General features: G+C 50.3%; 1 protein-coding gene across 2 annotated transcripts in view; it reads right to left on the reverse strand.

Moving 5' to 3' along the window:
* WNT5B (Wnt family member 5B) overlaps nt 1–12,803 on the reverse strand; it is a 74,379-nt gene that overhangs the window by 41,164 nt on the left and 20,412 nt on the right. The gene's annotated exons all lie outside the window — the stretch shown is intronic.

A 12,803-nucleotide genomic window follows, 5' to 3' on the forward strand; every position in this document is an offset into this window, starting at 1 on the left:
TGAAGTATGTTTTTGAAAAAAAACCAACAAAAAGCCGTATCTGTGTTGTCTGTGCTTTTTAAAGACAGGTATCTATCTGTCTATGTGTTGGGTTCGGTAAGTATGCCGTGCGGCTCACGCTGGGGGTTTGGGGCTTCTTGCTCTTGTTCCAGTGAGTGATGGAGAAGGAGGAGGAGGAAGGAAGAAAGAGAGCCTGGTGCCTCCTCTGCAGGATGTTGAGTAACATCATGGTGAAGAGTTCATGAGGAAGGGGTTTGGTGTAGGACCACCCTTGGCTGCAAGGGCGCTCTGTGGGGAGAAAGCGGGTGCAGCTGCCCGTTGGTGCGGGATGTCAGCTCGGTTTGAGGTCAGACAAACCAAAAGTGCTGAAGTGCTCGCTAGCAAAAGCGAATCGAGTGTTCGATGGTAGGGGAAGACATTCGGGAAGGGGGGCAGAAGGGCTGTGTTTCATAATTTTTTTAAAGCTCCAGTTAGATGGCAAAGGGTTGTTTTTGTGATTTACTTAAATTGCAGCCCACCCTGCGTGAAAGACCCATCAAATAAAAACATTTCCCAGCAGTGACAACCACCAAAAACTGCCCTCGCCAGCGCACGAGGACCTGGGGAATCTGAAATGTCTCCGTTTCCAGTCCCCAGGCAAAGAGTAAAGAGGAAGTAAAGTGCGAACATGTTAAAAAAAAAAAAAAATAGTTTGACTAATCTAAGGTGTCCTTTGTCCTACACCATAATCTTTCTCCTCAATGTATGACTTTTAACCCGACGCGGTCCCTTTTCAGCCTTCCACGATGTGGTGGTTTTTGTGTTTTGGGGTTGTTTTTTTTTTTAATTTTTTTATTATTATTGTCGCTGGCGATGGAGCTTAAGCGGTGTTTACAGGGCAGCGACAAAGCCGGTGTGTGTCGTCCCCCCCCCCCGTGTCCGCCACCCCCCCCCCGCCCCAACCCGGCGGCGGGGCTCCCTCTGCCCCCTTCCTGCCTCCAAGGAGGGGGAATGCGAAATGGTGGAAGGAGCCGGGAGCCATTGTTCAGGAAAGTTAAAAGAAGAGCTGTCCTTGCTCGCTTGCTCAGTCATGCATACTCAATCCGGCCGGGCCCGGGTCCCTATGGAAAGGAGGAGGGCGATTCTTCCCCTCTTTTTAACATTCCTCTCCAGGCCTGGCTGTATTTAAGCTGCTTTTCCTCCGCGCCGAGGAGGAGGCGGGGGGGTGTGGGGGGGTGTGGGTGGGGGTGGGATGGTCTGAAGTTCCTGAATATTTGCATTTTAAGCACTTCCAGCGCTGAGCAGGCCACTTTGTTCCCCCCCTTCCCTGCGCTACCCGGCTCCAGCAGCCCTCGCTGGGCTGCTGCTCCAGGTGGGTCGGATGTCCTACCAAATGAGGTCCCCTCCTGGCCGGGGTGCTGAGCTTCTGCCTCCACAGGTATTTTTTGGTTCAGGCTGGACTTCTTTGTTGCCAGCTCGAGGCCCCTCACCCCCTTTTACATCATTTCAAAGGGGAAAATAGCACCCAAACCCAGCCCTCTTATGAAGAAACACTATCTCCTCTGCATCCTAAGGACCTGGACCATCTCAAGGTTTGGACTTTGAGGTGCCTGTTGTTTCCCCCCCCCCCCCCGCTTCTTTCCAAGACTTCCAAGCTTTCTGGTGAGAGTCCAATCACAAAAGCTGCATTGTTCGCTTTAGGGAAAGCCACCACAATTGGATCTAATTGAGCCTGACACTATATCCATCTTCCTTTCCTAGGAGGGAGGTGTGGGGTCTCTCCTTCCTGCGTTAAGAAAAAAGTTTAGAGTAACTTCTTGACCAAAAAAGAGGGCGTATGTATCAACATTATAAACAACGGGAATTCCAGATCAGGTTCCCATTACCGCTGAAAATGTAAGTGTTCCTGGGGTAGGCAGCCATTCCAGCCAGGGATGGGGAATGATACATCTCTCCCAAGAGAGGTATGGTTAGAGGTACGGCCTAGATTTGTTCCTGTTTGATTTGAATGAAAATGGCACCTCCTCATTAAGCCCCCAGTTCACATGGATAAGAGTGGGGCATCTAGGTCTAAATATCATGTGTGTGCTCGTAAGTTCTGTAATCAGATCTAGGGCAGGATTTATTTTTTTTTTTCCCCCTTAAAAAAAACCCACCCCAAACTTCCTCTCCAAACTTAAAAAAAAAAAACCAAAAAACCTAAAGCCAAAAACATTGCCCACACGGCCTGCCATGCTCTTTAAGGGGAACCCAAGCCTAAGGAAGCTGCCAAAAACAGTTTCCCCAAAGCCCAGCAGTCAGATGCTCTGGGCTGTTTCCGTAGATGGAGCAAGTGCTCCTCATGCCTTCCTCTCGTGCCCCAAGGTGACAGCACCTCCTCGGGCACAGAGGCAGTCCTCCCTGTCCAGCGAGGCCAGGGCTGGGGGAACGCATGTGTTTACTAGCAAAGAGAAGGGTTCCTTAAAATAAATAATCCATTGCCAACGACTGTAGACCAATTACCACATGACTCCTCAGGGTAACAAGGAAACTTAATTTTCACTCTCCAGCCGCTCTTCAATTTTTGAACATGACTCAGTTGGCAACTGGGGTAGAAAACCATAAAAAAAAAAAAAAAACACCAACAAAACACGAAAACCAAAACAACAACAACCACCACTATTTGTAAGTGAGCTGGAAGTCTCCCGTCTGTGTCTGCGAGCCCTCTGTGCCCCAGCGGTGGCGTTGCTGCCAGCCTTCGCCCCTGTGCCCAGCAAAAGCACTCCCAGCCCACCTAGCCATGCTGGTTGGGGCAGCAGGGACCCCTGCCTACAGCCCCACAAGCCGCGGCACGAAGGATGGAGGATGAAGCAGGGACCCACTTTATGGACCGGTGGCTCTGGGGAGCAAGAGGGACATGCTTGAGAGGTGGCATCAGGAAGCGGAGCAGAGCAGGAGCGACACAAAGCAGGGGATGAAGGGACCGGGTGAGAGAGGAGGTGGCCGCGGACCAAGGAGCATCAAGGTGGGGGATGCCACCATCTTGCAAGCTGCAGCAGAGTCCTTGTGTGCGTGGGGGTCCCTGGTCTGCTGTGGCAGCTGTTTCCCTGGTCCTGGAGCCGGTGGCTGTTTCCTCACCCCAGGAGATGGGGAGGAAAAAGCAGCTCCACCTGGGTCCTACTGCCCTTGGACTAGCGTATGGGAGGTCCCTGCATGACAGATTTATACATTTTATACCTTCCCACTCCACACTGTGGGTTCGGCTGAATCAGTTTGTCGTGGTGATTCTGGGGTCCTTTGTTTGCCTGTTAATAAATAACGGGGTCACGGGGCAGCTGTCACACAGAGCGCCTGGGGCCTGTGCTAGGACCAGAGGTGATCTCCGTGCTAGACAGTACGGAGCTCACTACTGAACCTGCCCTTTGGTGGTCAGGGAAGAGTTAAAATGAGAGCTGGGTGGCCACGACACCCAAAGTTTTTGGAACCAAAGCTGGAAGTTAGTATGGGCTGCCATTAACAGCTCAAGGGCAGGTGGCCCTCGCATCTGGCAGCCTCACTACGTATGTACGCAGGATGCTTCTAGCAAAGTGGACCCTTTTTTGTTTTCTCTCTTTCCTTCCTCTACCTTAAATCCCACTCTTTTAGCCATCAGCTCTTTAGTAGCGCCTTTTGGGGACTAAAAAGCTAATGGATAATCTCAACTGGGTGGTGCGGGCTGGACGTGAGGACCCCTCAGGACATCAGCGAGGCCCCGCGCCAGAGCTGCTGGCTGGGCTACATGACGATCCCCACCGCAGCCAGCCAGCCAGGCCGGCCCGCTCAATTCCCCAGCCCCAAGCTGCTCGGAAGAAAAGAGCTGGAGAAGGTTCGTCAGGCTCCTGTGCCAGAACTTAAGACTCCAGCCACGTTTGGCAGGGACGCTAGTGCTTCTTCTCCCCCTTCTTTAATTAAATCTACCAAATGCATTGGCTCAACGGCAGCCCAACCTGAAACAGCACCGCCGAGATTTCAAATGATCCAAATTCGATCTGTCCTTACGACAGAAAGATGAACGGAAATGGGATTTTTCCTAAAAGATTTCCTAAAAACCTGGGGCGCGTTTTGGAAAGGGTGTCAAAAGTTTAATACCAGGGCCTGGACACATGCCCTGAGCAAGTATGTCCACATGAGAGGGTTACTGAGACATAAACCAAACTCCTCTTCTGCTAACCCGGATCTAAAACCGAGCAACTCCTAGTTATTTTCCTTCCTTTGAGTCTTGTCTGTCTGGGCACAGTTTAGTGATTTGAAGATGAAGCAGTGTCCCCTCCCAGCTTTAAGAAAAAAAAACCCAAAATTTTATCTGAGGTTCATCTTCTTCCTCCCTGTCCTTCCCCTCCTTTCCCCCTCAACATATCCCAGCTTTACAACCCCTGGGCTTGGCAGGTTGCCACCAAGGGTGTACAGACAGCACCACACGAGCATTATCGATCCCAGCTTTGTGGCCAGCAGCCTCTCTCCTTGTTGGTGCCGAGCTAAAATGCCAAGCACCCAGTAACAATAAAACCCTGCCATTATCGCATTTCACGACAGCCACAGTTGCATGCCCAGCACCCCCAGCTTCAGCGTGAAGCACATGTGTCCTTCAACCCTATAAACTCCTTTTGCTGCATATCGAGAAGTCCTCCAAGGCTACTTGTGCCACAAGCAAGGTGGAGTCCTATAGCTCCTCCAGGCTTGTGGAGCCGCCTGGGATGCAACGCCTGCCTCTTGGCTCCGGCAAATCTCCGTCCACTTGGCCGAAGCGCCCTATGCCCCACCGATCTCTGTGTGGGGTTAGCCGGAGGTGACAAGGACAATGAGATCCATCGGGCCAACTCATCACCCGGTAAAACCGTACGGGGACGACGTCGTAGGACAGAAAAGCAAACGCTGCCTAGGATGCTGGTGGGGTTTTAGCACTGGCGTGAGCTGGGTGAAGCATCCTCATCCCCATCCCTTATCTGCATCCCCTATCTCCATCCCCATCCCTTATCTCCACCTCCATCCCCATCCCTTATCCGGAGCCGCACAGCCACCGGCAGCCCCAAGGTTTCTCCCCCCACCTCGCAGCATCTCTGGGGATCCGCCGGCTCCCCCCGCCGCCGTTCTCCGCCTGCAGCGGCCGCTCCGTTCCGCCAGGCGGCAGCATTGCCCGCCGAGTGCCGCCGCCCGCCCGGTACCGGCTCAACCCGCCGCCCATCCCCGGGGAGCTGGGGGGAGCTGGAGCCCACGGGCCCCAGCGGAGCCCCGGCTCCCCGGGGATGGGCGGCGGGTTGACCCATGCCAGGCCAAGACACCCCACAGTACCCGTTAATTAATTCAACCTCACATTAATTAATTAAAATTAATTAATTCTCACGGGGCTGACGTCCCCGGCAGGGAACGTGTGTCGCATGGTGGGGGGGTGTGGGTGTGGTGTGTCACCTGAAGCAGGGTGAGAAATGGGATGGGCGAGAGGAGAGCCCGTTCGGCAGTCCTGGACCACCTCTGCACTGGCACGAGCCAGGTGAAAGCTACGCAGGGGTGATGAACTCCATTGCTGCTCATCATCATCATCATCAGTACTTGATGGTGATGAACGGTCATAGACTCATAGAATGGTTCGGGTTCGAAGGGACCTTAAAGATCGTCTAGTTCCAACCCCCCTGCCATGGGCAGGGACACCTCCCACTAGACCAGGCTGCTCAAAGCCCCATCCAGCCTGGCCTTGAACACTTCCAGGGATGGGGCATCCACAACTTCTCTGGGCAACCTGTTCCAGTGCCTCACCACCCTCACAGCAAAGAATTTCTTCCTGATATCTAATCCAAATCTCCCCTCTTTTGGTTGAAAAACCATTACTGAGGGTTTGCACCATAAACCAAAACGGGAAGCCACAGCTGGTGTAGAGGGACTGCTGCTGGACCACTGGTTGACGCACCCCATCATTGCATGAGACCCCTCTGCCTCGGCCTGAACCAGGTGTTTTCTAGAGTACACCAATCCTAGATTCAGTACTTCTGCTGCCTGAAGTCTGCATCTCTTGACATCAATAGCTAAGATGTCTAAGACACTAAGAAAATAATTTTCTTGTTTGTTTTAAGACTTTTTTTTTTTTTTTTAAAGCATGCAAGCATGAGAATGGTAACAGAGCAGGGTCAAACTTAAATGCTTGGATTATTTTAGTTCAGTTTTGTTGTGTAGGGCTTTGCTATGTTGTTGGCACGGTTACTCTGTGAGATACCTCCGTAGTGATTAAGGTATCTGGAGCTGGACGCGCATGTCCTTTTTAGCACCTAAACTTTAATATTTTTTTTTCTTCACTTCTCACACTGTTGCTGCTGATCCAGTGTTCATGTCTTTTTCAGGAGCAGCTATACCAATAATTTACTAGAATTAATAATTAGCTTCTGCATGGCTCATTACATGCACAGATATCAGAAAGGGAAGTATCATCACCAATGGGGAAAGGGAGGCAGAAGCAACCTGACTAAGGTTACATCCCAAATCCATGAAAACAGCAAACAGCACCTGGTGGCCACGTCTCCCGTCTCCAGTCCCGCTGGCTTCTGCCACTTGGAACAACAAAACCTGAAATGAGTTTTCCAGCCTTGTGTAACCCTGGAGAGGGAGGATCAGGACAGAGAAACACTAAGTGCAGAGGACATCTTCCTACTCTTCCCGCACCAGGGAGCCCCCAGAAGCGCTTGTAGGGTGGGCTGTGGAAGAGCTCCCAGCAGCAGGAACCACTCCAACATAGCCGTCGCGGGTTTTATTTCAGGCAACGGCGAGTCTCACCAAACAAATGCTGAGCTGACAAAAAGCACCGCCTTGACAGCCCTGAAGGCCGTCACAACAACAGGTACGGCTCGGATTGCAGCTCTCCCAGCTGCTCTATCTACATCTTCACCAGGACTGTCCCTGCAGCGATGCTCAATGCTTGGGGACCACCCATGCAGATCAAAGGCAGGGGCAGGACACGGTCCTTAAGGCTACAAATGCTACCCCCCCTCATGGTGTTCCTTCCTAAGAGGCACCTGTCCATTAGCAAAACCTCTCCCAGACCACACCAAAGACCAACCCGAGCGGCAGCGACCTTTGGTTTCCAGACCCAGACCACATGGTGTGAGGACTTGCACCAGGGCTGCCCGCTCTCCCCTTTCCTTCACCTCTGCCAGATTCAGACGCGGTGTGCCGGGGGGGGGTCATCAGGGGGACATGAAGGGGTCATCATCTCCCACACACACCTGCCAGGGACTCAGCCAGACCGGGGGAGGCCACATGTGAGCGGCTGGGTGTAACTTCCACCCTGTCCCTAGTGCCAAAAACAAGCATGTTAAAGCTAATCTACCCCTGTCTCAGCTCAACTGCTTTTCTGTGACTAAGCCCCTTATAATGGTTTTACTAAAATCCCCTTTTGATGGAAAAAATCCCAGCTGGAAGTTTCGGGCAGCGGCACAATGTGCAAGTCTGCGTGTCCCTTTCCCCAGCTTCACAAAAGCTTCTAATCGAGTGGAAAATTTGCTGGAGGCCAGAGGTTTAGGCCTGCAATTATTTTTTAAGGGATTATCAGGAGAGAATGGGGGTACTTACGACCCTCCCTCTCTTTGTGTTTTGCTCTGTGCCGCTTTCAGACAGGCTCAGCCAGAAACCTAAACCACCGCAGATGGATCCAGCGAAACCAGGGCTGGGCTGGGCGTGCGGCATGTCTCCTCTCTGTCCTACAGGACGGACACCAGCCTCCCGGTTAGTCCAGTCCCATTCCAGCACCGTTCAATGAACAGAAACGCTTTTCCACTAGCAACACTAGAAGTCTTTTCGGTTTTGTTTTTGTTTTTTTCCTAACAGCTTGAGAAAAAGCAACTGATTCCAGCCCCATGAGCCTCGCCGAACTGAAAAACCAAGGAGCAGGCAGGGATGTGGTCCACCGGCCAGGCTGGGCTTTGGCTCTGCAAAGCCAACACGCAGGAGGTCTTGCACAAGTCACACGCAGCAAGCTCCAAGAAAGACTTGGCACTGAAGACGCGCGTTCTGCAACAGCCGGCTCCTAAGGGCCTTGCTCCAAGGGTGGATCCCAGGGTTAGGGTCCTCGGTGCTTTTGTGGCCTCCAAGAAGAGTCAGACACCTCTGAGGCTCCAAAACAACTTCTTGCTGGGCACGGAACCACTTACTGTCGGCACACTTAGCACGGGCTGGCCAGAAGGGGAACGCCGCCGGCTTTCCTGCCTGAGGAGCTCCATACCTTGCTCAAAGCTACCGGGAACTGCCTACGCTCACACGTGACCCAAAATTAGATGCTTCTCCTCTACTGTCAAATTGCCGCGCTCCCGCTTGCGTGCAAGCAAGCAAGTCATACCCGGAGGAAGCAGCGGTGTGCCCTGCTTTGAACAGTAGCCTAAGGAAGTGGGAGACCGGCTTTAATTCCTCCCTCCCTTTGTGGCACTTCAAACCTACCCCTCCCGGAGAAGGCACTAAGCACTATCCCTCAGGCGAGGGCCAGGAGAAAGGGCCGCTCTTCACTATCCCCATACACGCCGCGCTACACTGTGGATGATTACTCCAGATTCGGTGCAAGAAAGAGAGTAGACGAAGGAAGCAATGGCTACAGACCATGAGTGTTTACTCCCGAGGCTCGTCTCCTTCCGAAACCTCTTGGCGTGTTGCATAAAGCAGCTGTTGGATAAAACGCAGCAGGAGGTTTTGATCCCTGAGCCTTCCCACCATTCGCCTGCTATAAGATGTTTCAAAAGAAAGTGGCAGCTGCCACTGGGTTTTCGATCTTATCGCGTCCTGTGTGTGCACTAGGTGTGCTCCAAAATACGCCCGGGGAGGCTAAGGGGCCAAGGATGCTTGCTTTCTGGATTGTGATCAGACTCAAGCAGTTTTGGGCAGGCATGTAAGTACAACGCTCAGCACCCGAGGGGTGTTAAAATAAAAATAAAAAAACACAGACAAACAAACACAGAGAAAAAGGCAAATGAGGCATTTGTGGAATTTAGATGCCTCTAGGAGCTAGGTGGTGCCTAAGCTGGGGATTTTGGTTTTGCAACTTTGAATACTGCATAAATGTAATTTGTTTTGTTTTTTCTTGGATCAGGTCTTTTGCCCCTCTCTGTCTCCTTCTCTCCATCCACACGGACACTGTTTTTGCAGAATTTTAAGACAGCAGGATAAAGAGACAAATGGCCTAGCCTGCTCATAATCGCTCATTAAGGATGATGAGCTTTAAGATACTCTGTGCGTGTCCAACTTCTGGAAGAGGGATGAGTCTGCTCTCCGAGATAGCTTGAGAGCTTTGCCATCCAAAGATAAGGGACCCAGAGTCACCAGTGACTAGTAGCGTAGGATGTGACCTGTGTGACTCGCTAGCAGCACTAGAAATGTAAGGTCAGGTGAAGAGTCAGCTCCAGCTCCATCTTCTCACCCTAATAAACTGAGTGCCAGGCGTAACGCCGCTGGAGAGCCTCACTCTTGGAGTCCCGAGTCTTTCTATTTATACACAGCCTGCTGTCCACGGATAACCTTGAAAAGCCCTACTGACGGTATCACTGAAACACCGGGGACTTACAGAGATCACCTTCCAAATCCTGCATGGAGGCAGGATCAAATATACTTGGATCATTCCTGACAAGGGTTTATTCTACCTTTTCCTAAAACTCTCCCTAATGGTATAGCCTGCAGCCCCCCTACCTAACCACTACCAGTTTACTTCTAATAATTTTTCTCCATGTCCATCTTAAATATTCTAGTTTTTCCTGCAGGTTAAGCTGCGTTCTTAATGCTCTCCACAACTGGCAAGAGAAAGGAGTTGATGACTGTTCTCTTTAGGTCAACCTCTTATGGCCTGGACCACGACTCCTGTCCCTTAGTCCTCACACTCAGTTCCCTGCAGATGCACCTCAAACACAACATGCTTCAACTCCACCTCTGTGCAGGGTCTGCCTTGTGAAGGGCCCAATTACCATGCCGCATTATACAGGTGGATTTCTAGATGTACAATAAACGCATCTGGAAACTATTATGATTCTCCCAAATGTTTGTGGCCCGCAAGACTTCAATCCAGAATCCCAATGTGAAACAGTTTGCTCACCCGGATGTTACAGAGATTTTATATTTTACAATATTATTGTAAAATACGCCATAAAGATATTCTAAAGATACAACCTGCCACCTGTAAATTGTTAAAGCTTCGTAAGATATATACATAACTCAGTATCTACCCCCATCCCAGCACTCCCGCTACTTTATTTTATAGATACCTGCTAGCCCCGCTCCTTTATCCTCTCATACCCCTTGATCTAACAGCAGCACTCCCCACAGATGTCAACAGGGACTGTATTTCTGTCCCCTACCCAGGGGGCCACTGACGGAGACGCGAGGCACTCAGTTCAGTAAGACTGAAGATAAGTGAAGATAAGAAGTGAAGTGTTTCACTTGCAGCTGCACGAAGTAGAAGGATCTTATTTTTCTAGTGTAGCGTTACAATGCAAGTGAAAAGAGGGAACTGACAGGCCGTGACAACTGGAACCACTCCTGTTTGAGTTGGACACCGCACCAAAACTGTCCTAGCATGAGCATTACAGACCTTTGAACTTCACGGGCTCTGGTCAACTCCGTCACCAGTATAGGATGTCCTACAATCACAAACGGAGTGGAAAAAAAATCCCTTTCCAGCTCTCAGCAGAGTAGTCGCGCTGACTGCCACTGGGCTCAGAGAAGGTGTGGAGCACAGGTAGGTACTTGTTTCCTGCTTGCACTGTCACTGCTATTTTCAAGACACAGTTTCAAGCTCATCACTGAACAGAAGTGCCGAACTACAACGCAGTACCAAAATAACATTGCTCGTCCAAGAAATTACCACTCCGTGTCTTACACAGTGTGATGTCCTCATGGGCAGCTATGCAATGTAATGGGCATCAGCAGCAGCTGAGTGAGGCAAATAAAGAGGCTTACGGCTTGAATTTTTAAAAGTCTAGGCACTCAGACGTCCCAGAGCGGCATGGGAGCTTCTGGTGACTTGAACCTCTCCGGAAAAACAATGGAGTAGATTCTGTTCTGGGCTTACCACACGACTGCAGGCAAGTTATGCCACCCCTCTGCACCTCAGCTGCTTCGTGCTTAAACTAAGAGTAGTAGGTACCTATGAGAATAGAAAGGCTTATTTTTGGAAGTTCAAAGAAATGCTCGAGATGTCTGCATGGAAGTCATCAGAGAAGTCTCAAACATAATCACTGATATCCCTGTGCCCAAGGCATGGCACAGGAAACTTGTCAGAGCCTCCCAACAATGTTTGAGAAGGTCCCAGCGCATGTTCATTTCTGCGCCCTCCATACCATTTCCCTGAAGAATGGGCCTCGCAGACACAAGGGTTTCAAAACACAGCTTGAGTGCAGGAACTGCAGATATATTTTGTCAGATGGGGGTTTGGTGTTGAAAGAACTGTCTATATATTCAGCTGCATATTGTTACAAACATTTAAAGAAGCTGCTGTATCCCAAAAGGAAGGACAAGTTCTTATTATTATGAAAGCTGGGGGGTTTCCAGGGTTGTTGGTGTGCCAGCAAACGATCCAGGGCCAGGATAGATAACCACGGTAGAAACGATAGGAAAATCTGCAAGTGCCTGAGGACCACCTACGCAACATCTGCACATGTCTCATAAGCCAGGTGTTGCTCCCTGGAGCACGTAATTTGGGCAGGCATTCAGTGTGCCACTCCTACCACCTCCTGGCTCCCACCAGAACAATGTCACGCACTGCCTACAGCTACGTGCAACGCGAGTAGCGCCAACCCCAGTTCGGAGAAATCTGTCATTTACCCAAGAATATGTCGTGTCAGTACAAAACTAGCCCACAGCTGGGAATCGGGCAGCAGCATATTTGAGGTATCACACTCACAGAGGAGGAACAGAAAAACTGCTTTGCCCACAGCTGCCCAGAAGCAACCGCGCTAGTTTGAGTCGAAGGCTTAAAGGGATGCACACGGAGAAGTCAGGGGTCAGGCTCGAAAAGAGACAGAGATTTTTCACTCCAGAAACCAGGCTACAAAGCACTGAGCACAAAGAGGAGTTTATCCCAGCAGCAAGCTTCACACTAAGTACAGACGTGCTCTCTTTACAGAGGCGAATGCATCTCAGTATGCCCAACAGCTAGTGCAGCTCTGGTCGCTTAGTCCGTGGATCCTACCACCCTTCAAGGATGGGAGCATGTCTCCTTCACGCACTAGCTGTTCTCAAGAGCTAAGGCTGAAATCCTGGCAATAGTTCCTTCCCCTCTTTAAAAACAAAAGGAAAAAAAATAATCCCCAAAACAACAAAGAAAAACCAAAAAAACCGATCCCTAGTCAGGAGCCTGCTACACCGCAAAATGAAAAAGCGCTTACTTTTCTTCAGAAAGAGATTATATTTCTCCTATCAGGTTGAAGGTGGTCGTGGAATGGGGTTCAGCACATGGATGCAGTTCTAGAGGATTTTTATTTTAATACATATGCATAACTCCAGGGGGAAAACCTCTGTCAATACAAATCCTATGGAAAATATTGCTCCTGTAGACAGGAGAGAGACCAGTTCTGTTTGTGTATTCAGGCACTGTATATACGAAGATATTTTAGAGGCCTCTATACTTAGCCATTGCGGTTTCGATCTTCCCCAGGCCAGAGGTAGCTGTGTAAGCATATAGTCAGCATTGGCTAAACAAGTACTTTTAAAACCATACTATTATTACCAAGTTAGTTAAAGGAGGCTTTTTTCTTCTTTCCTTTTTTTTTTTTTTTTCTGGGGGGGGGGGAGGTTGTAATTCAAGACAAAATCATTAAAAAAAAAAACCCAGAAACAAAAAAACCACCACC

This window comes from Chroicocephalus ridibundus, chromosome 1 (genome assembly GCF_963924245.1).
Source record: "Chroicocephalus ridibundus chromosome 1, bChrRid1.1, whole genome shotgun sequence".
In the NCBI taxonomy this organism is placed as follows: Eukaryota; Metazoa; Chordata; class Aves; order Charadriiformes; family Laridae; genus Chroicocephalus; species Chroicocephalus ridibundus.